The sequence below is a fragment of the Apteryx mantelli genome, unplaced genomic scaffold (assembly GCF_036417845.1).
Source record: "Apteryx mantelli isolate bAptMan1 unplaced genomic scaffold, bAptMan1.hap1 HAP1_SCAFFOLD_39, whole genome shotgun sequence".
Taxonomy (NCBI): Eukaryota; Metazoa; Chordata; class Aves; order Apterygiformes; family Apterygidae; genus Apteryx; species Apteryx mantelli.
Window position 1 is genome coordinate 1,410,689 of NW_027118744.1, and position 26,717 is coordinate 1,437,405.

Genomic DNA, 26,717 nt, shown 5'->3' on the forward strand with positions numbered 1-26,717 from the left:
AGGGCACACAGTGCTTTGCTAGGCGGCGAGCGGACGTGGAGCTTTGCTAGGCAGCGAAGGCTGAGGACGCTTTGCTAGGCGCTTTGCTAGGCGGCGAGGCGGCGAAGGCACGCAGCGCTTTGCCAGGCGCCCAGGGACGCAGCGCTCGGCGAGGGCACGCAGTGCTTTGCCAGGCGCCGAAGGCACTCAGCGCTTTGCCAGGCGCCGAAGGCACGCAGCGCTCTAGCAGGCGGCGAGGGCACACAGTGCTTTGCTAGGCGGCGAGCGGACGTGGAGCTTTGCTAGGCAGCCAAGGCTGAGGACGCTTTGCTAGGCGGCGAAGGCACGAAGCGATTTGGGAGGCGGCGAAGGCACACGGCGCTTTGCTAGGCGGCGAGGGCGAGAAGGCACGCAGCGCTTTCTGAGGCGGCCAGGCGGCGAAGGCACGCGCTGCTTTGCTAGGCGCCGAAGGCACGCAGCGCTTCCTTCGTTTGCGAGGCAGCGAAGAGATGGAGCGCTTTGCTTCTTGGCCAGGCAGCGAACAGGCGCCGTGCTTTGCTTTCTGCCACTCAGCGAATACACGCAGCGCTCTGCTTTTTGGCGAGGCAGTGAACAGATGCAGCGTTTAGTTTGCGAGGCGGCCAAGAGGCGCGGCGCTTTGCATGCTGGCGAGGCGGCGAGCAGATCGAGTGCTTTGCTTGTTGGCGAGGCAGCGAAGAGATGCAGCGGTTTGCTTGTTGGCGAGGCAGCGAAGAGATTCAGCAGTCTCCTTGTTTGTGACACAGCGACCATGCACAGTGCTTGCTCTTTGTGCGAGGCAGCGAAGAGATGCAGCACTTTGCTTGTGCACCAGGTGGCGCAGTGGCATGGCGGATGACTTTTTCGCCTGGAGGCGAAGCGAGGCAGCACTTTGTTAGTTGGCGAGGCAGCGAAGAGACGCAGCAGGCTGCTTGTTTGGGAGACAGCCAACATGCACAGTGGTTAGCTATTGTGCGAGGCAGCGAATGACCGCCGAGCAAATGGCTTTGCGCGTTCGCCGCCTCGCTGCCTAGCAAAGCGTCGTCTGCCTTGGGCGCCTAGCAAAGCTGCGCGTGCCGTCGCCGTCAAGCAAAGCGCCGTGTTCCTTGGGCGCCTAGCAAAGAAGTGCCTGCGTTCGGCGCCTCGCCGCATTGCAGCCTAGCAAAGCAGCGCGTGCCTTCGCCGCTTGGCCTCCTAAGAAAGCGCTGCGTGCCTTCTCGCCCTCGCCGCCTAGCAAAGCGCCGTGTCCCTTCGCCGCCTACAAAGCGCCGTGTTCCTTTGGCGCCTAGCAAAGCTCCGCGTCCCGTCGCCGCCTAAGAAAGCGCTGCGTGCCTTTTCGCCCTCGCCGCCCAACAAAGCGCCCTGTCCCTTCACCGCCTCCCGAACCGCTTCGTCCCTTCGCCGCCTCGCCGCCTAGCAAAGCGCTGCTTGCCTTCGCCGCCTCACACACCGCTGCGTCCCTTCGCCGCCTCGCCGCTTAGCAAACGCCGTGGGAGCGCCGAAGGGACACGGCGCTTTTGTAGGCGCCGAAGGCACGTGGCGCTTTGCTAAGCACCGAGGCAGCGAAGGCACGCAGCCATTTGATCGTGCTCGACGGGCTAGGGCGCCTTGCTAGGCGGCGAGGCGGCGAAGGCACGCAGCGCTTTGCCAGGCGCCGAAGGCACTCAGGGCTTTGCCAGGCGCCGAAGGCACGCAGCGCTCTAGCAGGCGGCGAGGGCACGCAGTGCTTTGCCAGGCGCCGAAGGCACTCAGCGCTTTGCCAGGCGCCGAAGGCACGCAGCGCTCTAGCAGGCGGCGAGGGCACACAGTGCTTTGCTAGGCGGCGAGCGGACGTGCAGCTTTGCTAGGCAGCGAAGGCTGAGGACGCTTTGCTAGGCGCTTTGCTAGGCGGCGAGGCGGCGAAGGCACGCAGCGCTTTGCCAGGCGCCCAGGGACGCAGCGCTCGGCGAGGGCACGCAGTGCTTTGCCAGGCGCCGAAGGCACTCAGCGCTTTGCCAGGCGCCGAAGGCACGCAGCGCTCTAGCAGGCGGCGAGGGCACACAGTGCTTTGCTAGGCGGCGAGCGGACGTGGAGCTTTGCTAGGCAGCCAAGGCTGAGGACGCTTTGCTAGGCGCTTTGCTAGGCGGCGAGGCGGCGAAGGCACGCAGCGCTTTGCCAGGCGCCCAGGGACGCAGCGCTCGGCGAGGGCACGCAGTGCTTTGCCAGGCGCCGAAGGCACTCAGCGCTTTGCCAGGCGCCGAAGGCACGCAGCGCTCTAGCAGGCGGCGAGGGCACACAGTGCTTTGCTAGGCGGCGAGCGGACGTGCAGCTTTGCTAGGCAGCGAAGGCTGAGGACGCTTTGCTAGGCGCTTTGCTAGGCGGCGAGGCGGCGAAGGCACGCAGCGCTTTGCCAGGCGCCCAGGGACGCAGCGCTCGGCGAGGGCACGCAGTGCTTTGCCAGGCGCCGAAGGCACTCAGCGCTTTGCCAGGCGCCGAAGGCACGCAGCGCTCTAGCAGGCGGCGAGGGCACACAGTGCTTTGCTAGGCGGCGAGCGGACGTGGAGCTTTGCTAGGCAGCGAAGGCTGAGGACGCTTTGCTAGGCGCTTTGCTAGGCGGCGAAGGCACGCAGCGCTTTGCCAGGCGCCCAGGGACGCAGCGCTCGGCGAGGGCACGCAGTGCTTTGCCAGGCGCCGAAGGCACTCAGCGCTTTGCCAGGCGCCGAAGGCACGCAGCACTCTAGCAGGCGGCGAGGGCACACAGTGCTTTGCTAGGCGGCGAGCGGACGTGGAGCTTTGCTAGGCAGCCAAGGCTGAGGACGCTTTGCTAGGCGGCGAAGGCACGAAGCGATTTGGGAGGCGGCGAAGGCACACGGCGCTTTGCTAGGCGGCGAGGGCGAGAAGGCACGCAGCGCTTTCTGAGGCGGCCAGGCGGCCAAGGCACGCGCTGCTTTGCTAGGCGCCGAAGGCACGCAGCGCTTCCTTCGTTTGCGAGGCAGCGAAGAGATGGAGCGCTTTGCTTCTTGGCCAGGCAGCGAACAGGCGCCGTGCTTTGCTTTCTGCCACTCAGCGAATACACGCAGCGCTCTGCTTTTTGGCGAGGCAGTGAACAGATGCAGCGTTTAGTTTGCGAGGCGGCCAAGAGGCGCGGCGCTTTGCATGCTGGCGAGGCGGCGAGCAGATCGAGTGCTTTGCTTGTTGGCGAGGCAGCGAAGAGATTCAGCAGTCTCCTTGTTTGTGACACAGCGACCATGCACAGTGCTTGCTCTTTGTGCGAGGCAGCGAAGAGATGCAGCACTTTGCTTGTGCACCAGGTGGCGCAGTGGCATGGCGGATGACTTTTTCGCCTGGAGGCGAAGCGAGGCAGCACTTTGTTAGTTGGCGGGGCAGCGAAGAGACGCAGCAGGCTGCTTGTTTGTGAGACAGCCAACATGCACAGTGGTTAGCTATTGTGCGAGGCAGCGAATGAGGGCAGAGCAAATGGCTTTGCGCGTTCGCCGCCTCGCTGCCTAGCAAAGCGTCGTCTGCCTTGGGCGCCTAGCAAAGCTGCGCGTGCCGTCGCCGTCAAGCAAAGCGCCGTGTTCCTTGGGCGCCTAGCAAAGAAGTGCCTGCGTTCGGCGCCTCGCCGCATTGCAGCCTAGCAAAGCGCTGCGTGCCTTCGGCGGCTGGCAAAGCAGCGCGTGCCTTCGCCGCCAGGCCTCCTAAGAAAGCGCTGCGTGCCTTCTCGCCCTCGCCGCCTAGCAAAGCGCCGTGTCCCTTCGCCGCCTACAAAGCGCCGTGTTCCTTTGGCGCCTAGCAAAGCTCCGCGTCCCGTCGCCGCCTAAGAAAGCGCTGCGTGCCTTTTCGCCCTCGCCGCCCAACAAAGCGCCCTGTCCCTTCACCGCCTCCCGAACCGCTTCGTCCCTTCGCCGCCTCGCCGCCTAGCAAAGCGCTGCTTGCCTTCGCCGCCTCACACACCGCTGCGTCCCTTCGCCGCCTCGCCGCTTAGCAAACGCCGTGGGAGCGCCGAAGGGACACGGCGCTTTTGTAGGCGCCGAAGGCACGTGGCGCTTTGCTAAGCACCGAGGCAGCGAAGGCACGCAGCCATTTGATCGTGCTCGACGGGCTAGGGCGCCTTGCTAGGCGGCGAGGCGGCGAAGGCACGCAGCGCTTTGCCAGGCGCCGAAGGCACTCAGCGCTTTGCCAGGCGCCGAAGGCACGCAGCGCTCTAGCAGGCGGCGAGGGCACACAGTGCTTTGCTAGGCGGCGAGCGGACGTGCAGCTTTGCTAGGCAGCGAAGGCTGAGGACGCTTTGCTAGGCGCTTTGCTAGGCGGCGAGGCGGCGAAGGCACGCAGCGCTTTGCCAGGCGCCCAGGGACGCAGCGCTCGGCGAGGGCACGCAGTGCTTTGCCAGGCGCCGAAGGCACTCAGCGCTTTGCCAGGCGCCGAAGGCACGCAGCGCTCTAGCAGGCGGCGAGGGCACACAGTGCTTTGCTAGGCGGCGAGCGGACGTGGAGCTTTGCTAGGCAGCCAAGGCTGAGGACGCTTTGCTAGGCGCTTTGCTAGGCGGCGAGGCGGCGAAGGCACGCAGCGCTTTGCCAGGCGCCCAGGGACGCAGCGCTCGGCGAGGGCACGCAGTGCTTTGCCAGGCGCCGAAGGCACTCAGCGCTTTGCCAGGCGCCGAAGGCACGCAGCGCTCTAGCAGGCGGCGAGGGCACACAGTGCTTTGCTAGGCGGCGAGCGGACGTGCAGCTTTGCTAGGCAGCGAAGGCTGAGGACGCTTTGCTAGGCGCTTTGCTAGGCGGCGAGGCGGCGAAGGCACGCAGCGCTTTGCCAGGCGCCCAGGGACGCAGCGCTCGGCGAGGGCACGCAGTGCTTTGCCAGGCGCCGAAGGCACTCAGCGCTTTGCCAGGCGCCGAAGGCACGCAGCGCTCTAGCAGGCGGCGAGGGCACACAGTGCTTTGCTAGGCGGCGAGCGGACGTGCAGCTTTGCTAGGCAGCGAAGGCTGAGGACGCTTTGCTAGGCGCTTTGCTAGGCGGCGAAGTCACGCAGCGCTTTGCCAGGCGCCCAGGGACGCAGCGCTCGGCGAGGGCACGCAGTGCTTTGCCAGGCGCCGAAGGCACTCAGCGCTTTGCCAGGCGCCGAAGGCACGCAGCACTCTAGCAGGCGGCGAGGGCACACAGTGCTTTGCTAGGCGGCGAGCGGACGTGGAGCTTTGCTAGGCAGCCAAGGCTGAGGACGCTTTGCTAGGCGGCGAAGGCACGAAGCGATTTGGGAGGCGGCGAAGGCACACGGCGCTTTGCTAGGCGGCGAGGGCGAGAAGGCACGCAGCGCTTTCTGAGGCGGCCAGGCGGCCAAGGCACGCGCTGCTTTGCTAGGCGCCGAAGGCACGCAGCGCTTCCTTCGTTTGCGAGGCAGCGAAGAGATGGAGCGCTTTGCTTCTTGGCCAGGCAGCGAAGAGGCGCCGTGCTTTGCTTTCTGCCACTCAGCGAATACACGCAGCGCTCTGCTTTTTGGCGAGGCAGTGAACAGATGCAGCGTTTAGTTTGCGAGGCGGCCAAGAGGCGCGGCGCTTTGCATGCTGGCGAGGCGGCGAGCAGATCGAGTGCTTTGCTTGTTGGCGAGGCAGCGAAGAGATTCAGCAGTCTCCTTGTTTGTGACACAGCGACCATGCACAGTGCTTGCTCTTTGTGCGAGGCAGCGAAGAGATGCAGCACTTTGCTTGTGCACCAGGTGGCGCAGTGGCATGGCGGATGACTTTTTCGCCTGGAGGCGAAGCGAGGCAGCACTTTGTTAGTTGGCGGGGCAGCGAAGAGACGCAGCAGGCTGCTTGTTTGTGAGACAGCCAACATGCACAGTGGTTAGCTATTGTGCGAGGCAGCGAATGAGGGCAGAGCAAATGGCTTTGCGCGTTCGCCGCCTCGCTGCCTAGCAAAGCGTCGTCTGCCTTGGGCGCCTAGCAAAGCTGCGCGTGCCGTCGCCGTCAAGCAAAGCGCCGTGTTCCTTGGGCGCCTAGCAAAGAAGTGCCTGCGTTCGGCGCCTCGCCGCATTGCAGCCTAGCAAAGCGCTGCGTGCCTTCGGCGGCTGGCAAAGCAGCGCGTGCCTTCGCCGCCAGGCCTCCTAAGAAAGCGCTGCGTGCCTTCTCGCCCTCGCCGCCTAGCAAAGCGCCGTGTCCCTTCGCCGCCTACAAAGCGCCGTGTTCCTTTGGCGCCTAGCAAAGCTCCGCGTCCCGTCGCCGCCTAAGAAAGCGCTGCGTGCCTTTTCGCCCTCGCCGCCCAACAAAGCGCCCTGTCCCTTCACCGCCTCCCGAACCGCTTCGTCCCTTCGCCGCCTCGCCGCCTAGCAAAGCGCTGCTTGCCTTCGCCGCCTCACACACCGCTGCGTCCCTTCGCCGCCTCGCCGCTTAGCAAACGCCGTGGGAGCGCCGAAGGGACACGGCGCTTTTGTAGGCGCCGAAGGCACGTGGCGCTTTGCTAAGCACCGAGGCAGCGAAGGCACGCAGCCATTTGATCGTGCTCGACGGGCTAGGGCGCCTTGCTAGGCGGCGAGGCGGCGAAGGCACGCAGCGCTTTGCCAGGCGCCGAAGGCACTCAGCGCTTTGCCAGGCGCCGAAGGCACGCAGCGCTCTAGCAGGCGGCGAGGGCACACAGTGCTTTGCTAGGCGGCGAGCGGACGTGGAGCTTTGCTAGGCAGCGAAGGCTGAGGACGCTTTGCTAGGCGCTTTGCTAGGCGGCGAGGCGGCGAAGGCACGCAGCGCTTTGCCAGGCGCCCAGGGACGCAGCGCTCGGCGAGGGCACGCAGTGCTTTGCCAGGCGCCGAAGGCACTCAGCGCTTTGCCAGGCGCCGAAGGCACGCAGCGCTCTAGCAGGCGGCGAGGGCACACAGTGCTTTGCTAGGCGGCGAGCGGACGTGCAGCTTTGCTAGGCAGCGAAGGCTGAGGACGCTTTGCTAGGCGCTTTGCTAGGCGGCGAGGCGGCGAAGGCACGCAGCGCTTTGCCAGGCGCCCAGGGACGCAGCGCTCGGCGAGGGCACGCAGTGCTTTGCCAGGCGCCGAAGGCACTCAGCGCTTTGCCAGGCGCCGAAGGCACGCAGCGCTCTAGCAGGCGGCGAGGGCACACAGTGCTTTGCTAGGCGGCGAGCGGACGTGCAGCTTTGCTAGGCAGCGAAGGCTGAGGACGCTTTGCTAGGCGCTTTGCTAGGCGGCGAGGCGGCGAAGGCACGCAGCGCTTTGCCAGGCGCCCAGGGACGCAGCGCTCGGCGAGGGCACGCAGTGCTTTGCCAGGCGCCGAAGGCACTCAGCGCTTTGCCAGGCGCCGAAGGCACGCAGCGCTCTAGCAGGCGGCGAGGGCACACAGTGCTTTGCTAGGCGGCGAGCCGACGTGGAGCTTTGCTAGGCAGCCAAGGCTGAGGACGCTTTGCTAGGCGGCGAAGGCACGAAGCGATTTGGGAGGCGGCGAAGGCACACGGCGCTTTGCTAGGCGGCGAGGGCGAGAAGGCACGCAGCGCTTTCTGAGGCGGCCAGGCGGCGAAGGCACGCGCTGCTTTGCTAGGCGCCGAAGGCACGCAGCGCTTCCTTCGTTTGCGAGGCAGCGAAGAGATGGAGCGCTTTGCTTCTTGGCCAGGCAGCGAAGAGGCGCCGTGCTTTGCTTTCTGCCACTCAGCGAATACACGCAGCGCTCTGCTTTTTGGCGAGGCAGTGAACAGATGCAGCGTTTAGTTTGCGAGGCGGCCAAGAGGCGCGGCGCTTTGCATGCTGGCGAGGCGGCGAGCAGATCGAGTGCTTTGCTTGTTGGCGAGGCAGCGAAGAGATGCAGCAGTCTCCTTGTTTGTGACACAGCGACCATGCACAGTGCTTGCTCTTTGTGCGAGGCAGCGAAGAGATGCAGCACTTTGCTTGTGCACCAGGTGGCGCAGTGGCATGGCGGATGACTTTTTCGCCTGGAGGCGAAGCGAGGCAGCACTTTGTTAGTTGGCGGGGCAGCGAAGAGACGCAGCAGGCTGCTTGTTTGTGAGACAGCCAACATGCACAGTGGTTAGCTATTGTGCGAGGCAGCGAATGAGGGCAGAGCAAATGGCTTTGCGCGTTCGCCGCCTCGCTGCCTAGCAAAGCGTCGTCTGCCTTGGGCGCCTAGCAAAGCTGCGCGTGCCGTCGCCGTCAAGCAAAGCGCCGTGTTCCTTGGGCGCCTAGCAAAGAAGTGCCTGCGTTCGGCGCCTCGCCGCATTGCAGCCTAGCAAAGCGCTGCGTGCCTTCGGCGGCTGGCAAAGCAGCGCGTGCCTTCGCCGCCAGGCCTCCTAAGAAAGCGCTGCGTGCCTTCTCGCCCTCGCCGCCTAGCAAAGCGCCGTGTCCCTTCGCCGCCTACAAAGCGCCGTGTTCCTTTGGCGCCTAGCAAAGCTCCGCGTCCCGTCGCCGCCTAAGAAAGCGCTGCGTGCCTTTTCGCCCTCGCCGCCCAACAAAGCGCCCTGTCCCTTCACCGCCTCCCGAACCGCTTCGTCCCTTCGCCGCCTCGCCGCCTAGCAAAGCGCTGCTTGCCTTCGCCGCCTCACACACCGCTGCGTCCCTTCGCCGCCTCGCCGCTTAGCAAACGCCGTGGGAGCGCCGAAGGGACACGGCGCTTTTGTAGGCGCCGAAGGCACGTGGCGCTTTGCTAAGCACCGAGGCAGCGAAGGCACGCAGCCATTTGATCGTGCTCGACGGGCTAGGGCGCCTTGCTAGGCGGCGAGGCGGCGAAGGCACGCAGCGCTTTGCCAGGCGCCGAAGGCACTCAGGGCTTTGCCAGGCGCCGAAGGCACGCAGCGCTCTAGCAGGCGGCGAGGGCACACAGTGCTTTGCCAGGCGCCGAAGGCACTCAGGGCTTTGCCAGGCGCCGAAGGCACGCAGCGCTCTAGCAGGCGGCGAGGGCACACAGTGCTTTGCTAGGCGGCGAGCGGACGTGGAGCTTTGCTAGGCAGCGAAGGCTGAGGACGCTTTGCTAGGCGCTTTGCTAGGCGGCGAGGCGGCGAAGGCACGCAGCGCTTTGCCAGGCGCCCAGGGACGCAGCGCTCGGCGAGGGCACGCAGTGCTTTGCCAGGCGCCGAAGGCACTCAGCGCTTTGCCAGGCGCCGAAGGCACGCAGCGCTCTAGCAGGCGGCGAGGGCACACAGTGCTTTGCTAGGCGGCGAGCGGACGTGCAGCTTTGCTAGGCAGCGAAGGCTGAGGACGCTTTGCTAGGCGCTTTGCTAGGCGGCGAGGCGGCGAAGGCACGCAGCGCTTTGCCAGGCGCCCAGGGACGCAGCGCTCGGCGAGGGCACGCAGTGCTTTGCCAGGCGCCGAAGGCACTCAGCGCTTTGCCAGGCGCCGAAGGCACGCAGCGCTCTAGCAGGCGGCGAGGGCACACAGTGCTTTGCTAGGCGGCGAGCGGACGTGGAGCTTTGCTAGGCAGCGAAGGCTGAGGACGCTTTGCTAGGCGCTTTGCTAGGCGGCGAGGCGGCGAAGGCACGCAGCGCTTTGCCAGGCGCCCAGGGACGCAGCGCTCGGCGAGGGCACGCAGTGCTTTGCCAGGCGCCGAAGGCACTCAGCGCTTTGCCAGGCGCCGAAGGCACGCAGCGCTCTAGCAGGCGGCGAGGGCACACAGTGCTTTGCTAGGCGGCGAGCCGACGTGGAGCTTTGCTAGGCTGCCAAGGCTGAGGACGCTTTGCTAGGCGGCGAAGGCACGAAGCGATTTGGGAGGCGGCGAAGGCACACGGCGCTTTGCTAGGCGGCGAGGGCGAGAAGGCACGCAGCGCTTTCTGAGGCGGCCAGGCGGCGAAGGCACGCGCTGCTTTGCTAGGCGCCGAAGGCACGCAGCGCTTCCTTCGTTTGCGAGGCAGCGAAGAGATGGAGCGCTTTGCTTCTTGGCCAGGCAGCGAAGAGGCGCCGTGCTTTGCTTTCTGCCACTCAGCGAATACACGCAGCGCTCTGCTTTTTGGCGAGGCAGTGAACAGATGCAGCGTTTAGTTTGCGAGGCGGCCAAGAGGCGCGGCGCTTTGCATGCTGGCGAGGCGGCGAGCAGATCGAGTGCTTTGCTTGTTGGCGAGGCAGCGAAGAGATGCAGCGGTTTGCTTGCTGGCGAGGCAGCGAAGAGATTCAGCAGTCTCCTTGTTTGTGACACAGCGACCATGCACAGTGCTTGCTCTTTGTGCGAGGCAGCGAAGAGATGCAGCACTTTGCTTGTGCACCAGGTGGCGCAGTGGCATGGCGGATGACTTTTTCGCCTGGAGGCGAAGCGAGGCAGCACTTTGTTAGTTGGCGAGGCAGCGAAGAGACGCAGCAGGCTGCTTGTTTGTGAGACAGCCAACATGCACAGTGGTTAGCTATTGTGCGAGGCAGCGAATGAGGGCAGAGCAAATGGCTTTGCGCGTTCGCCGCCTCGCTGCCTAGCAAAGCGTCGTCTGCCTTGGGCGCCTAGCAAAGCTGCGCGTGCCGTCGCCGTCAAGCAAAGCGCCGTGTTCCTTGGGCGCCTAGCAAAGAAGTGCCTGCGTTCGGCGCCTCGCCGCATTGCAGCCTAGCAAAGCGCTGCGTGCCTTCGGCGGCTGGCAAAGCAGCGCGTGCCTTCGCCGCCTGGCCTCCTAAGAAAGCGCTGCGTGCCTTCTCGCCCTCGCCGCCTAGCAAAGCGCCGTGTCCCTTCGCCGCCTACAAAGCGCCGTGTTCCTTTGGCGCCTAGCAAAGCTCCGCGTCCCGTCGCCGCCTAAGAAAGCGCTGCGTGCCTTTTCGCCCTCGCCGCCCAACAAAGCGCCCTGTCCCTTCACCGCCTCCCGAACCGCTTCGTCCCTTCGCCGCCTCGCCGCCTAGCAAAGCGCTGCTTGCCTTCGCCGCCTCACACACCGCTGCGTCCCTTCGCCGCCTCGCCGCTTAGCAAACGCCGTGGGAGCGCCGAAGGGACACGGCGCTTTTGTAGGCGCCGAAGGCACGTGGCGCTTTGCTAAGCACCGAGGCAGCGAAGGCACGCAGCCATTTGATCGTGCTCGACGGGCTAGGGCGCCTTGCTAGGCGGCGAGGCGGCGAAGGCACGCAGCGCTTTGCCAGGCGCCGAAGGCACGCAGCGCTCTAGCAGGCGGCGAGGGCACACAGTGCTTTGCTAGGCGGCGAGCGGACGTGCAGCTTTGCTAGGCAGCCAAGGCTGAGGACGCTTTGCTAGGCGGCGAAGGCACGAAGCGATTTGGGAGGCGGCGAAGGCACACGGCGCTTTGCTAGGCGGCGAGGGCGAGAAGGCACGCAGCGCTTTCTGAGGCGGCCAGGCGGCCAAGGCACGCGCTGCTTTGCTAGGCGCCGAAGGCACGCAGCGCTTCCTTCGTTTGCGAGGCAGCGAAGAGATGGAGCGCTTTGCTTCTTGGCCAGGCAGCGAAGAGGCGCCGTGCTTTGCTTTCTGCCACTCAGCGAATACACGCAGCGCTCTGCTTTTTGGCGAGGCAGTGAACAGATGCAGCGTTTAGTTTGCGAGGCGGCCAAGAGGCGCGGCGCTTTGCATGCTGGCGAGGCGGCGAGCAGATCGAGTGCTTTGCTTGTTGGCGAGGCAGCGAAGAGATGCAGCGGTTTGCTTGTTGGCGAGGCAGCGAAGAGATTCAGCAGTCTCCTTGTTTGTGACACAGCGACCATGCACAGTGCTTGCTCTTTGTGCGAGGCAGCGAAGAGATGCAGCACTTTGCTTGTGCAGCAGGTGGCGCAGTGGCATGGCGGATGACTTTTTCGCCTGGAGGCGAAGCGAGGCAGCACTTTGTTAGTTGGCGAGGCAGCGAAGAGACGCAGCAGGCTGCTTGTTTGTGAGACAGCCAACATGCACAGTGGTTAGCTATTGTGCGAGGCAGCGAATGAGGGCAGAGCAAATGGCTTTGCGCGTTCGCCGCCTCGCTGCCTAGCAAAGCGTCGTCTGCCTTGGGCGCCTAGCAAAGCTGCGCGTGCCGTCGCCGTCAAGCAAAGCGCCGTGTTCCTTGGGCGCCTAGCAAAGAAGTGCCTGCGTTCGGCGCCTCGCCGCATTGCAGCCTAGCAAAGCGCTGCGTGCCTTCGGCGGCTGGCAAAGCAGCGCGTGCCTTCGCCGCCTGGCCTCCTAAGAAAGCGCTGCGTGCCTTCTCGCCCTCGCCGCCTAGCAAAGCGCCGTGTCCCTTCGCCGCCTACAAAGCGCCGTGTTCCTTTGGCGCCTAGCAAAGCTCCGCGTCCCGTCGCCGCCTAAGAAAGCGCTGCGTGCCTTTTCGCCCTCGCCGCCCAACAAAGCGCCCTGTCCCTTCACCGCCTCCCGAACCGCTTCGTCCCTTCGCCGCCTCGCCGCCTAGCAAAGCGCTGCTTGCCTTCGCCGCCTCACACACCGCTGCGTCCCTTCGCCGCCTCGCCGCTTAGCAAACGCCGTGGGAGCGCCGAAGGGACACGGCGCTTTTGTAGGCGCCGAAGGCACGTGGCGCTTTGCTAAGCACCGAGGCAGCGAAGGCACGCAGCCATTTGATCGTGCTCGACGGGCTAGGGCGCCTTGCTAGGCGGCGAGGCGGCGAAGGCACGCAGCGCTTTGCCAGGCGCCGAAGGCACGCAGCGCTCTAGCAGGCGGCGAGGGCACACAGTGCTTTGCTAGGCGGCGAGCGGACGTGGAGCTTTGCTAGGCAGCGAAGGCTGAGGACGCTTTGCTAGGCGCTTTGCTAGGCGGCGAGGCGGCGAAGGCACGCAGCGCTTTGCCAGGCGCCCAGGGACGCAGCGCTCGGCGAGGGCACGCAGTGCTTTGCCAGGCGCCGAAGGCACTCAGCGCTTTGCCAGGCGCCGAAGGCACGCAGCGCTCTAGCAGGCGGCGAGGGCACACAGTGCTTTGCTAGGCGGCGAGCGGACGTGGAGCTTTGCTAGGCAGCCAAGGCTGAGGACGCTTTGCTAGGCGCTTTGCTAGGCGGCGAGGCGGCGAAGGCACGCAGCGCTTTGCCAGGCGCCCAGGGACGCAGCGCTCGGCGAGGGCACGCAGTGCTTTGCCAGGCGCCGAAGGCACTCAGCGCTTTGCCAGGCGCCGAAGGCACGCAGCGCTCTAGCAGGCGGCGAGGGCACACAGTGCTTTGCTAGGCGGCGAGCGGACGTGGAGCTTTGCTAGGCAGCGAAGGCTGAGGACGCTTTGCTAGGCGCTTTGCTAGGCGGCGAGGCGGCGAAGGCACGCAGCGCTTTGCCAGGCGCCCAGGGACGCAGCGCTCGGCGAGGGCACGCAGTGCTTTGCCAGGCGCCGAAGGCACTCAGCGCTTTGCCAGGCGCCGAAGGCACGCAGCGCTCTAGCAGGCGGCGAGGGCACACAGTGCTTTGCTAGGCGGCGAGCGGACGTGGAGCTTTGCTAGGCAGCGAAGGCTGAGGACGCTTTGCTAGGCGCTTTGCTAGGCGGCGAGGCGGCGAAGGCACGCAGCGCTTTGCCAGGCGCCCAGGGACGCAGCGCTCGGCGAGGGCACGCAGTGCTTTGCCAGGCGCCGAAGGCACTCAGCGCTTTGCCAGGCGCCGAAGGCACGCAGCGCTCTAGCAGGCGGCGAGGGCACACAGTGCTTTGCTAGGCGGCGAGCGGACGTGGAGCTTTGCTAGGCAGCCAAGGCTGAGGACGCTTTGCTAGGCGGCGAAGGCACGAAGCGATTTGGGAGGCGGCGAAGGCACACGGCGCTTTGCTAGGCGGCGAGGGCGAGAAGGCACGCAGCGCTTTCTGAGGCGGCCAGGCGGCGAAGGCACGCGCTGCTTTGCTAGGCGCCGAAGGCACGCAGCGCTTCCTTCGTTTGCGAGGCAGCGAAGAGATGGAGCGCTTTGCTTCTTGGCCAGGCAGCGAACAGGCGCCGTGCTTTGCTTTCTGCCACTCAGCGAATACACGCAGCGCTCTGCTTTTTGGCGAGGCAGTGAACAGATGCAGCGTTTAGTTTGCGAGGCGGCCAAGAGGCGCGGCGCTTTGCATGCTGGCGAGGCGGCGAGCAGATCGAGTGCTTTGCTTGTTGGCGAGGCAGCGAAGAGATGCAGCGGTTTGCTTGTTGGCGAGGCAGCGAAGAGATTCAGCAGTCTCCTTGTTTGTGACACAGCGACCATGCACAGTGCTTGCTCTTTGTGCGAGGCAGCGAAGAGATGCAGCACTTTGCTTGTGCAGCAGGTGGCGCAGTGGCATGGCGGATGACTTTTTCGCCTGGAGGCGAAGCGAGGCAGCACTTTGTTAGTTGGCGGGGCAGCGAAGAGACGCAGCAGGCTGCTTGTTTGTGAGACAGCCAACATGCACAGTGGTTAGCTATTGTGCGAGGCAGCGAATGAGGGCAGAGCAAATGGCTTTGCGCGTTCGCCGCCTCGCTGCCTAGCAAAGCGTCGTCTGCCTTGGGCGCCTAGCAAAGCTGCGCGTGCCGTCGCCGTCAAGCAAAGCGCCGTGTTCCTTGGGCGCCTAGCAAAGAAGTGCCTGCGTTCGGCGCCTCGCCGCATTGCAGCCTAGCAAAGCGCTGCGTGCCTTCGGCGGCTGGCAAAGCAGCGCGTGCCTTCGCCGCCTGGCCTCCTAAGAAAGCGCTGCGTGCCTTCTCGCCCTCGCCGCCTAGCAAAGCGCCGTGTCCCTTCGCCGCCTACAAAGCGCCGTGTTCCTTTGGCGCCTAGCAAAGCTCCGCGTCCCGTCGCCGCCTAAGAAAGCGCTGCGTGCCTTTTCGCCCTCGCCGCCCAACAAAGCGCCCTGTCCCTTCACCGCCTCCCGAACCGCTTCGTCCCTTCGCCGCCTCGCCGCCTAGCAAAGCGCTGCTTGCCTTCGCCGCCTCACACACCGCTGCGTCCCTTCGCCGCCTCGCCGCTTAGCAAACGCCGTGGGAGCGCCGAAGGGACACGGCGCTTTTGTAGGCGCCGAAGGCACGTGGCGCTTTGCTAAGCACCGAGGCAGCGAAGGCACGCAGCCATTTGATCGTGCTCGACGGGCTAGGGCGCCTTGCTAGGCGGCGAGGCGGCGAAGGCACGCAGCGCTTTGCCAGGCGCCGAAGGCACGCAGCGCTCTAGCAGGCGGCGAGGGCACACAGTGCTTTGCTAGGCGGCGAGCGGACGTGGAGCTTTGCTAGGCAGCGAAGGCTGAGGACGCTTTGCTAGGCGCTTTGCTAGGCGGCGAGGCGGCGAAGGCACGCAGCGCTTTGCCAGGCGCCCAGGGACGCAGCGCTCGGCGAGGGCACGCAGTGCTTTGCCAGGCGCCGAAGGCACTCAGCGCTTTGCCAGGCGCCGAAGGCACGCAGCGCTCTAGCAGGCGGCGAGGGCACACAGTGCTTTGCTAGGCGGCGAGCGGACGTGCAGCTTTGCTAGGCAGCGAAGGCTGAGGACGCTTTGCTAGGCGCTTTGCTAGGCGGCGAGGCGGCGAAGGCACGCAGCGCTTTGCCAGGCGCCCAGGGACGCAGCGCTCGGCGAGGGCACGCAGTGCTTTGCCAGGCGCCGAAGGCACTCAGCGCTTTGCCAGGCGCCGAAGGCACGCAGCGCTCTAGCAGGCGGCGAGGGCACACAGTGCTTTGCTAGGCGGCGAGCGGACGTGCAGCTTTGCTAGGCAGCCAAGGCTGAGGACGCTTTGCTAGGCGCTTTGCTAGGCGGCGAGGCGGCGAAGGCACGCAGCGCTTTGCCAGGCGCCCAGGGACGCAGCGCTCGGCGAGGGCACGCAGTGCTTTGCCAGGCGCCGAAGGCACTCAGCGCTTTGCCAGGCGCCGAAGGCACGCAGCGCTCTAGCAGGCGGCGAGGGCACACAGTGCTTTGCTAGGCGGCGAGCGGACGTGGAGCTTTGCTAGGCAGCGAAGGCTGAGGACGCTTTGCTAGGCGCTTTGCTAGGCGGCGAGGCGGCGAAGGCACGCAGCGCTTTGCCAGGCGCCCAGGGACGCAGCGCTCGGCGAGGGCACGCAGTGCTTTGCCAGGCGCCGAAGGCACTCAGCGCTTTGCCAGGCGCCGAAGGCACGCAGCGCTCTAGCAGGCGGCGAGGGCACACAGTGCTTTGCTAGGCGGCGAGCGGACGTGCAGCTTTGCTAGGCAGCCAAGGCTGAGGACGCTTTGCTAGGCGGCGAAGGCACGAAGCGATTTGGGAGGCGGCGAAGGCACACGGCGCTTTGCTAGGCGGCGAGGGCGAGAAGGCACGCAGCGCTTTCTGAGGCGGCCAGGCGGCCAAGGCACGCGCTGCTTTGCTAGGCGCCGAAGGCACGCAGCGCTTCCTTCGTTTGCGAGGCAGCGAAGAGATGGAGCGCTTTGCTTCTTGGCCAGGCAGCGAACAGGCGCCGTGCTTTGCTTTCTGCCACTCAGCGAATACACGCAGCGCTCTGCTTTTTGGCGAGGCAGTGAACAGATGCAGCGTTTAGTTTGCGAGGCGGCCAAGAGGCGCGGCGCTTTGCATGCTGGCGAGGCGGCGAGCAGATCGAGTGCTTTGCTTGTTGGCGAGGCAGCGAAGAGATGCAGCGGTTTGCTTGTTGGCGAGGCAGCGAAGAGATTCAGCAGTCTCCTTGTTTGTGACACAGCGACCATGCACAGTGCTTGCTCTTTGTGCGAGGCAGCGAAGAGATGCAGCACTTTGCTTGTGCACCAGGTGGCGCAGTGGCATGGCGGATGACTTTTTCGCCTGGAGGCGAAGCGAGGCAGCACTTTGTTAGTTGGCGGGGCAGCGAAGAGACGCAGCAGGCTGCTTGTTTGTGAGACAGCCAACATGCACAGTGGTTAGCTATTGTGCGAGGCAGCGAATGAGGGCAGAGCAAATGGCTTTGCGCGTTCGCCGCCTCGCTGCCTAGCAAAGCGTCGTCTGCCTTGGGCGCCTAGCAAAGCTGCGCGTGCCGTCGCCGTCAAGCAAAGCGCCGTGTTCCTTGGGCGCCTAGCAAAGAAGTGCCTGCGTTCGGCGCCTCGCCGCATTGCAGCCTAGCAAAGCGCTGCGTGCCTTCGGCGGCTGGCAAAGCAGCGCGTGCCTTCGCCGCCTGGCCTCCTAAGAAAGCGCTGCGTGCCTTCTCGCCCTCGCCGCCTAGCAAAGCGCCGTGTCCCTTCGCCGCCTACAAAGCGCCGTGTTCCTTTGGCGCCTAGCAAAGCTCCGCGTCCCGTCGCCGCCTAAGAAAGCGCTGCGTGCCTTTTCGCCCTCGCCGCCCAACAAAGCGCCCTGTCCCTTCACCGCCTCCCGAACCGCTTCGTCCCTTCGCCGCCTCGCCGCCTAGCAAAGCGCTGCTTGCCTTCGCCGCCTCACACACCGCTGCGTCCCTTCGCCGCCTCGCCGCTTAGCAAACGCCGTGGGAGCGCCGAAGGGACACGGCGCTTTTGTAGGCGCCGAAGGCACGTGGCGCTTTGCTAAGCACCGAGGCAGCGAAGGCACGCAGCCATTTGATCGTGCTCGACGGGCTAGGGCGCCTTGCTAGGCGGCGAGGCGGCGAAGGCACGCAGCGCTTTGCCAGGCGCCGAAGGCACTCAGCGCTTTGCCAGGCGCCGAAGGCACGCAGCGCTCTAGCAGGCGGCGAGGGCACACAGTGCTTTGCTAGGCGGCGAGCGGACGTGGAGCTTTGCTAGGCAGCGAAGGCTGAGGACGCTTTGCTAGGCGCTTTGCTAGGCGGCGAGGCGGCGAAGGCACGCAGCGCTTTGCCAGGCGCCCAGGGACGCAGCGCCCGGCGAGGGCACGCAGTGCTTTGCCAGGCGCCGAAGGCACTCAGCGCTTTGCCAGGCGCCGAAGGCACGCAGCGCTCTAGCAGGCGGCGAGGGCACACAGTGCTTTGCTAGGCGGCGAGCGGACGTGCAGCTTTGCTAGGCAGCGAAGGCTGAGGACGCTTTGCTAGGCGCTTTGCTAGGCGGCGAGGCGGCGAAGGCACGCAGCGCTTTGCCAGGCGCCCAGGGACGCAGCGCTCGGCGAGGGCACGCAGTGCTTTGCCAGGCGCCGAAGGCACTCAGCGCTTTGCCAGGCGCCGAAGGCACGCAGCGCTCTAGCAGGCGGCGAGGGCACACAGTGCTTTGCTAGGCGGCGAGCGGACGTGGAGCTTTGCTAGGCAGCGAAGGCTGAGGACGCTTTGCTAGGCGCTTTGCTAGGCGGCGAGGCGGCGAAGGCACGCAGCGCTTTGCCAGGCGCCCAGGGACGCAGCGCTCGGCGAGGGCACGCAGTGCTTTGCCAGGCGCCGAAGGCACTCAGCGCTTTGCCAGGCGCCGAAGGCACGCAGCGCTCTAGCAGGCGGCGAGGGCACACAGTGCTTTGCTAGGCGGCGAGCGGACGTGGAGCTTTGCTAGGCAGCCAAGGCTGAGGACGCTTTGCTAGGCGGCGAAGGCACGAAGCGATTTGGGAGGCGGCGAAGGCACACGGCGCTTTGCTAGGCGGCGAGGGCGAGAAGGCACGCAGCGCTTTCTGAGGCGGCCAGGCGGCGAAGGCACGCGCTGCTTTGCTAGGCGCCGAAGGCACGCAGCGCTTCCTTCGTTTGCGAGGCAGCGAAGAGATGGAGCGCTTTGCTTCTTGGCCAGGCAGCGAAGAGGCGCCGTGCTTTGCTTTCTGCCACTCAGCGAATAGACGCAGCGCTCTGCTTTTTGGCGAGGCAGTGAACAGATGCAGCGTTTAGTTTGCGAGGCGGCCAAGAGGCGCGGCGCTTTGCATGCTGGCGAGGCGGCGAGCAGATCGAGTGCTTTGCTTGTTGGCGAGGCAGCGAAGAGATGCAGCGGTTTGCTTGTTGGCGAGGCAGCGAAGAGATTCAGCAGTCTCCTTGTTTGTGACACAGCGACCATGCACAGTGCTTGCTCTTTGTGCGAGGCAGCGAAGAGATGCAGCACTTTGCTTGTGCACCAGGTGGCGCAGTGGCATGGCGGATGACTTTTTCGCCTGGAGGCGAAGCGAGGCAGCACTTTGTTAGTTGGCGAGGCAGCGAAGAGACGCAGCAGGCTGCTTGTTTGGGAGACAGCCAACATGCACAGTGGTTAGCTATTGTGCGAGGCAGCGAATGACCGCCGAGCAAATGGCTTTGCGCGTTCGCCGCCTCGCTGCCTAGCAAAGCGTCGTCTGCCTTGGGCGCCTAGCAAAGCTGCGCGTGCCGTCGCCGTCAAGCAAAGCGCCGTGTTCCTTGGGCGCCTAGCAAAGAAGTGCCTGCGTTCGGCGCCTCGCCGCATTGCAGCCTAGCAAAGCAGCGCGTGCCTTCGCCGCTTGGCCTCCTAAGAAAGCGCTGCGTGCCTTCTCGCCCTCGCCGCCTAGCAAAGCGCCGTGTCCCTTCGCCGCCTACAAAGCGCCGTGTTCCTTTGGCGCCTAGCAAAGCTCCGCGTCCCGTCGCCGCCTAAGAAAGCGCTGCGTGCCTTTTCGCCCTCGCCGCCCAACAAAGCGCCCTGTCCCTTCACCGCCTCCCGAACCGCTTCGTCCCTTCGCCGCCTCGCCGCCTAGCAAAGCGCTGCTTGCCTTCGCCGCCTCACACACCGCTGCGTCCCTTCGCCGCCTCGCCGCTTAGCAAACGCCGTGGGAGCGCCGAAGGGACACGGCGCTTTTGTAGGCGCCGAAGGCACGTGGCGCTTTGCTAAGCACCGAGGCAGCGAAGGCACGCAGCCATTTGATCGTGCTCGACGGGCTAGGGCGCCTTGCTAGGCGGCGAGGCGGCGAAGGCACGCAGCGCTTTGCCAGGCGCCGAAGGCACTCAGCGCTTTGCCAGGCGCCGAAGGCACGCAGCGCTCTAGCAGGCGGCGAGGGCACGCAGTGCTTTGCCAGGCGCCGAAGGCACTCAGCGCTTTGCCAGGCGCCGAAGGCACGCAGCGCTCTAGCAGGCGGCGAGGGCACACAGTGCTTTGCTAGGCGGCGAGCGGACGTGCAGCTTTGCTAGGCAGCGAAGGCTGAGGACGCTTTGCTAGGCGCTTTGCTAGGCGGCGAGGCGGCGAAGGCACGCAGCGCTTTGCCAGGCGCCCAGGGACGCAGCGCTCGGCGAGGGCACGCAGTGCTTTGCCAGGCGCCGAAGGCACTCAGCGCTTTGCCAGGCGCCGAAGGCACGCAGCGCTCTAGCAGGCGGCGAGGGCACACAGTGCTTTGCTAGGCGGCGAGCGGACGTGGAGCTTTGCTAGGCAGCCAAGGCTGAGGACGCTTTGCTAGGCGCTTTGCTAGGCGGCGAGGCGGCGAAGGCACGCAGCGCTTTGCCAGGCGCCCAGGGACGCAGCGCTCGGCGAGGGCACGCAGTGCTTTGCCAGGCGCCGAAGGCACTCAGCGCTTTGCCAGGCGCCGAAGGCACGCAGCGCTCTAGCAGGCGGCGAGGGCACACAGTGCTTTGCTAGGCGGCGAGCGGACGTGCAGCTTTGCTAGGCAGCGAAGGCTGAGGACGCTTTGCTAGGCGCTTTGCTAGGCGGCGAGGCGGCGAAGGCACGCAGCGCTTTGCCAGGCGCCCAGGGACGCAGCGCTCGGCGAGGGCACGCAGTGCTTTGCCAGGCGCCGAAGGCACTCAGCGCTTTGCCAGGCGCCGAAGGCACGCAGCGCTCTAGCAGGCGGCGAGGGCACACAGTGCTTTGCTAGGCGGCGAGCGGACGTGGAGCTTTGCTAGGCAGCGAAGGCTGAGGACGCTTTGCTAGGCGCTTTGCTAGGCGGCGAAGGCACGCAGCGCTTTGCCAGGCGCCCAGGGACGCAGCGCTCGGCGAGGGCACGCAGTGCTTTGCCAGGCGCCGAAGGCACTCAGCGCTTTGCCAGGCGCCGAAGGCACGCAGCACTCTAGCAGGCGGCGAGGGCACACAGTGCTTTGCTAGGCGGCGAGCGGACGTGGAGCTTTGCTAGGCAGCCAAGGCTGAGGACGCTTTGCTAGGCGGCGAAGGCACGAAGCGATTTGGGAGGCGGCGAAGGCACACGGCGCTTTGCTAGGCGGCGAGGGCGAGAAGGCACGCAGCGCTTTCTGAGGCGGCCAGGCGGCGAAGGCACGCGCTGCTTTGCTAGGCGCCGAAGGCACGCAGCGCTTCCTTCGTTTGCGAGGCAGCGAAGAGATGGAGCGCTTTGCTTCTTGGCCAGGCAGCGAACAGGCGCCGTGCTTTGCTTTCTGCCACTCAGCGAATACACGCAGCGCTCTGCTTTTTGGCGAGGCAGTGAACAGATGCAGCGTTTAGTTTGCGAGGCGGCCAAGAGGCGCGGCGCTTTGCATGCTGGCGAGGCGGCGAGCAGATCGAGTGCTTTGCTTGTTGGCGAGGCAGCGAAGAGATTCAGCAGTCTCCTTGTTTGTGACACAGCGACCATGCACAGTGCTTGCTCTTTGTGCGAGGCAGCGAAGAGATGCAGCACTTTGCTTGTGCACCAGGTGGCGCAGTGGCATGGCGGATGACTTTTTCGCCTGGAGGCGAAGCGAGGCAGCACTTTGTTAGTTGGCGGGGCAGCGAAGAGACGCAGCAGGCTGCTTGTTTGTGAGACAGCCAACATGCACAGTGGTTAGCTATTGTGCGAGGCAGCGAATGAGGGCAGAGCAAATGGCTTTGCGCGTTCGCCGCCTCGCTGCCTAGCAAAGCGTCGTCTGCCTTGGGCGCCTAGCAAAGCTGCGCGTGCCGTCGCCGTCAAGCAAAGCGCCGTGTTCCTTGGGCGCCTAGCAAAGAAGTGCCTGCGTTCGGCGCCTCGCCGCATTGCAGCCTAGCAAAGCGCTGCGTGCCTTCGGCGGCTGGCAAAGCAGCGCGTGCCTTCGCCGCCAGGCCTCCTAAGAAAGCGCTGCGTGCCTTCTCGCCCTCGCCGCCTAGCAAAGCGCCGTGTCCCTTCGCCGCCTACAAAGCGCCGTGTTCCTTTGGCGCCTAGCAAAGCTCCGCGTCCCGTCGCCGCCTAAGAAAGCGCTGCGTGCCTTTTCGCCCTCGCCGCCCAACAAAGCGCCCTGTCCCTTCACCGCCTCCCGAACCGCTTCGTCCCTTCGCCGCCTCGCCGCCTAGCAAAGCGCTGCTTGCCTTCGCCGCCTCACACACCGCTGCGTCCCTTCGCCGCCTCGCCGCTTAGCAAACGCCGTGGGAGCGCCGAAGGGACACGGCGCTTTTGTAGGCGCCGAAGGCACGTGGCGCTTTGCTAAGCACCGAGGCAGCGAAGGCACGCAGCCATTTGATCGTGCTCGACGGGCTAGGGCGCCTTGCTAGGCGGCGAGGCGGCGAAGGCACGCAGCGCTTTGCCAGGCGCCGAAGGCACTCAGCGCTTTGCCAGGCGCCGAAGGCACGCAGCGCTCTAGCAGGCGGCGAGGGCACACAGTGCTTTGCTAGGCGGCGAGCGGACGTGCAGCTTTGCTAGGCAGCGAAGGCTGAGGACGCTTTGCTAGGCGCTTTGCTAGGCGGCGAGGCGGCGAAGGCACGCAGCGCTTTGCCAGGCGCCCAGGGACGCAGCGCTCGGCGAGGGCACGCAGTGCTTTGCCAGGCGCCGAAGGCACTCAGCGCTTTGCCAGGCGCCGAAGGCACGCAGCGCTCTAGCAGGCGGCGAGGGCACACAGTGCTTTGCTAGGCGGCGAGCGGACGTGGAGCTTTGCTAGGCAGCCAAGGCTGAGGACGCTTTGCTAGGCGCTTTGCTAGGCGGCGAGGCGGCGAAGGCACGCAGCGCTTTGCCAGGCGCCCAGGGACGCAGCGCTCGGCGAGGGCACGCAGTGCTTTGCCAGGCGCCGAAGGCACTCAGCGCTTTGCCAGGCGCCGAAGGCACGCAGCGCTCTAGCAGGCGGCGAGGGCACACAGTGCTTTGCTAGGCGGCGAGCGGACGTGCAGCTTTGCTAGGCAGCGAAGGCTGAGGACGCTTTGCTAGGCGCTTTGCTAGGCGGCGAGGCGGCGAAGGCACGCAGCGCTTTGCCAGGCGCCCAGGGACGCAGCGCTCGGCGAGGGCACGCAGTGCTTTGCCAGGCGCCGAAGGCACTCAGCGCTTTGCCAGGCGCCGAAGGCACGCAGCGCTCTAGCAGGCGGCGAGGGCACACAGTGCTTTGCTAGGCGGCGAGCGGACGTGCAGCTTTGCTAGGCAGCGAAGGCTGAGGACGCTTTGCTAGGCGCTTTGCTAGGCGGCGAAGTCACGCAGCGCTTTGCCAGGCGCCCAGGGACGCAGCGCTCGGCGAGGGCACGCAGTGCTTTGCCAGGCGCCGAAGGCACTCAGCGCTTTGCCAGGCGCCGAAGGCACGCAGCACTCTAGCAGGCGGCGAGGGCACACAGTGCTTTGCTAGGCGGCGAGCGGACGTGGAGCTTTGCTAGGCAGCCAAGGCTGAGGACGCTTTGCTAGGCGGCGAAGGCACGAAGCGATTTGGGAGGCGGCGAAGGCACACGGCGCTTTGCTAGGCGGCGAGGGCGAGAAGGCACGCAGCGCTTTCTGAGGCGGCCAGGCGGCGAAGGCACGCGCTGCTTTGCTAGGCGCCGAAGGCACGCAGCGCTTCCTTCGTTTGCGAGGCAGCGAAGAGATGGAGCGCTTTGCTTCTTGGCCAGGCAGCGAAGAGGCGCCGTGCTTTGCTTTCTGCCACTCAGCGAATACACGCAGCGCTCTGCTTTTTGGCGAGGCAGTGAACAGATGCAGCGTTTAGTTTGCGAGGCGGCCAAGAGGCGCGGCGCTTTGCATGCTGGCGAGGCGGCGAGCAGATCGAGTGCTTTGCTTGTTGGCGAGGCAGCGAAGAGATTCAGCAGTCTCCTTGTTTGTGACACAGCGACCATGCACAGTGCTTGCTCTTTGTGCGAGGCAGCGAAGAGATGCAGCACTTTGCTTGTGCACCAGGTGGCGCAGTGGCATGGCGGATGACTTTTTCGCCTGGAGGCGAAGCGAGGCAGCACTTTGTTAGTTGGCGGGGCAGCGAAGAGACGCAGCAGGCTGCTTGTTTGTGAGACAGCCAACATGCACAGTGGTTAGCTATTGTGCGAGGCAGCGAATGAGGGCAGAGCAAATGGCTTTGCGCGTTCGCCGCCTCGCTGCCTAGCAAAGCGTCGTCTGCCTTGGGCGCCTAGCAAAGCTGCGCGTGCCGTCGCCGTCAAGCAAAGCGCCGTGTTCCTTGGGCGCCTAGCAAAGAAGTGCCTGCGTTCGGCGCCTCGCCGCATTGCAGCCTAGCAAAGCGCTGCGTGCCTTCGGCGGCTGGCAAAGCAGCGCGTGCCTTCGCCGCCTGGCCTCCTAAGAAAGCGCTGCGTGCCTTCTCGCCCTCGCCGCCTAGCAAAGCGCCGTGTCCCTTCGCCGCCTACAAAGCGCCGTGTTCCTTTGGCGCCTAGCAAAGCTCCGCGTCCCGTCGCCGCCTAAGAAAGCGCTGCGTGCCTTTTCGCCCTCGCCGCCCAACAAAGCGCCCTGTCCCTTCACCGCCTCCCGAACCGCTTCGTCCCTTCGCCGCCTCGCCGCCTAGCAAAGCGCTGCTTGCCTTCGCCGCCTCACACACCGCTGCGTCCCTTCGCCGCCTCGCCGCTTAGCAAACGCCGTGGGAGCGCCGAAGGGACACGGCGCTTTTGTAGGCGCCGAAGGCACGTGGCGCTTTGCTAAGCACCGAGGCAGCGAAGGCACGCAGCCATTTGATCGTGCTCGACGGGCTAGGGCGCCTTGCTAGGCGGCGAGGCGGCGAAGGCACGCAGCGCTTTGCCAGGCGCCGAAGGCACTCAGCGCTTTGCCAGGCGCCGAAGGCACGCAGCGCTCTAGCAGGCGGCGAGGGCACACAGTGCTTTGCTAGGCGGCGAGCGGACGTGGAGCTTTGCTAGGCAGCGAAGGCTGAGGACGCTTTGCTAGGCGCTTTGCTAGGCGGCGAGGCGGCGAAGGCACGCAGCGCTTTGCCAGGCGCCCAGGGACGCAGCGCTCGGCGAGGGCACGCAGTGCTTTGCCAGGCGCCGAAGGCACTCAGCGCTTTGCCAGGCGCCGAAGGCACGCAGCGCTCTAGCAGGCGGCGAGGGCACACAGTGCTTTGCTAGGCGGCGAGCGGACGTGCAGCTTTGCTAGGCAGCGAAGGCTGAGGACGCTTTGCTAGGCGCTTTGCTAGGCGGCGAGGCGGCGAAGGCACGCAGCGCTTTGCCAGGCGCCCAGGGACGCAGCGCTCGGCGAGGGCACGCAGTGCTTTGCCAGGCGCCGAAGGCACTCAGCGCTTTGCCAGGCGCCGAAGGCACGCAGCGCTCTAGCAGGCGGCGAGGGCACACAGTGCTTTGCTAGGCGGCGAGCGGACGTGCAGCTTTGCTAGGCAGCGAAGGCTGAGGACGCTTTGCTAGGCGCTTTGCTAGGCGGCGAGGCGGCGAAGGCACGCAGCGCTTTGCCAGGCGCCCAGGGACGCAGCGCTCGGCGAGGGCACGCAGTGCTTTGCCAGGCGCCGAAGGCACTCAGCGCTTTGCCAGGCGCCGAAGGCACGCAGCGCTCTAGCAGGCGGCGAGGGCACACAGTGCTTTGCTAGGCGGCGAGCCGACGTGGAGCTTTGCTAGGCAGCCAAGGCTGAGGACGCTTTGCTAGGCGGCGAAGGCACGAAGCGATTTGGGAGGCGGCGAAGGCACACGGCGCTTTGCTAGGCGGCGAGGGCGAGAAGGCACGCAGCGCTTTCTGAGGCGGCCAGGCGGCGAAGGCACGCGCTGCTTTGCTAGGCGCCGAAGGCACGCAGCGCTTCCTTCGTTTGCGAGGCAGCGAAGAGATGGAGCGCTTTGCTTCTTGGCCAGGCAGCGAAGAGGCGCCGTGCTTTGCTTTCTGCCACTCAGCGAATACACGCAGCGCTCTGCTTTTTGGCGAGGCAGTGAACAGATGCAGCGTTTAGTTTGCGAGGCGGCCAAGAGGCGCGGCGCTTTGCATGCTGGCGAGGCGGCGAGCAGATCGAGTGCTTTGCTTGTTGGCGAGGCAGCGAAGAGATGCAGCAGTCTCCTTGTTTGTGACACAGCGACCATGCACAGTGCTTGCTCTTTGTGCGAGGCAGCGAAGAGATGCAGCACTTTGCTTGTGCACCAGGTGGCGCAGTGGCATGGCGGATGACTTTTTCGCCTGGAGGCGAAGCGAGGCAGCACTTTGTTAGTTGGCGGGGCAGCGAAGAGACGCAGCAGGCTGCTTGTTTGTGAGACAGCCAACATGCACAGTGGTTAGCTATTGTGCGAGGCAGCGAATGAGGGCAGAGCAAATGGCTTTGCGCGTTCGCCGCCTCGCTGCCTAGCAAAGCGTCGTCTGCCTTGGGCGCCTAGCAAAGCTGCGCGTGCCGTCGCCGTCAAGCAAAGCGCCGTGTTCCTTGGGCGCCTAGCAAAGAAGTGCCTGCGTTCGGCGCCTCGCCGCATTGCAGCCTAGCAAAGCGCTGCGTGCCTTCGGCGGCTGGCAAAGCAGCGCGTGCCTTCGCCGCCAGGCCTCCTAAGAAAGCGCTGCGTGCCTTCTCGCCCTCGCCGCCTAGCAAAGCGCCGTGTCCCTTCGCCGCCTACAAAGCGCCGTGTTCCTTTGGCGCCTAGCAAAGCTCCGCGTCCCGTCGCCGCCTAAGAAAGCGCTGCGTGCCTTTTCGCCCTCGCCGCCCAACAAAGCGCCCTGTCCCTTCACCGCCTCCCGAACCGCTTCGTCCCTTCGCCGCCTCGCCGCCTAGCAAAGCGCTGCTTGCCTTCGCCGCCTCACACACCGCTGCGTCCCTTCGCCGCCTCGCCGCTTAGCAAACGCCGTGGGAGCGCCGAAGGGACACGGCGCTTTTGTAGGCGCCGAAGGCACGTGGCGCTTTGCTAAGCACCGAGGCAGCGAAGGCACGCAGCCATTTGATCGTGCTCGACGGGCTAGGGCGCCTTGCTAGGCGGCGAGGCGGCGAAGGCACGCAGCGCTTTGCCAGGCGCCGAAGGCACTCAGGGCTTTGCCAGGCGCCGAAGGCACGCAGCGCTCTAGCAGGCGGCGAGGGCACACAGTGCTTTGCCAGGCGCCGAAGGCACTCAGGGCTTTGCCAGGCGCCGAAGGCACGCAGCGCTCTAGCAGGCGGCGAGGGCACACAGTGCTTTGCTAGGCGGCGAGCGGACGTG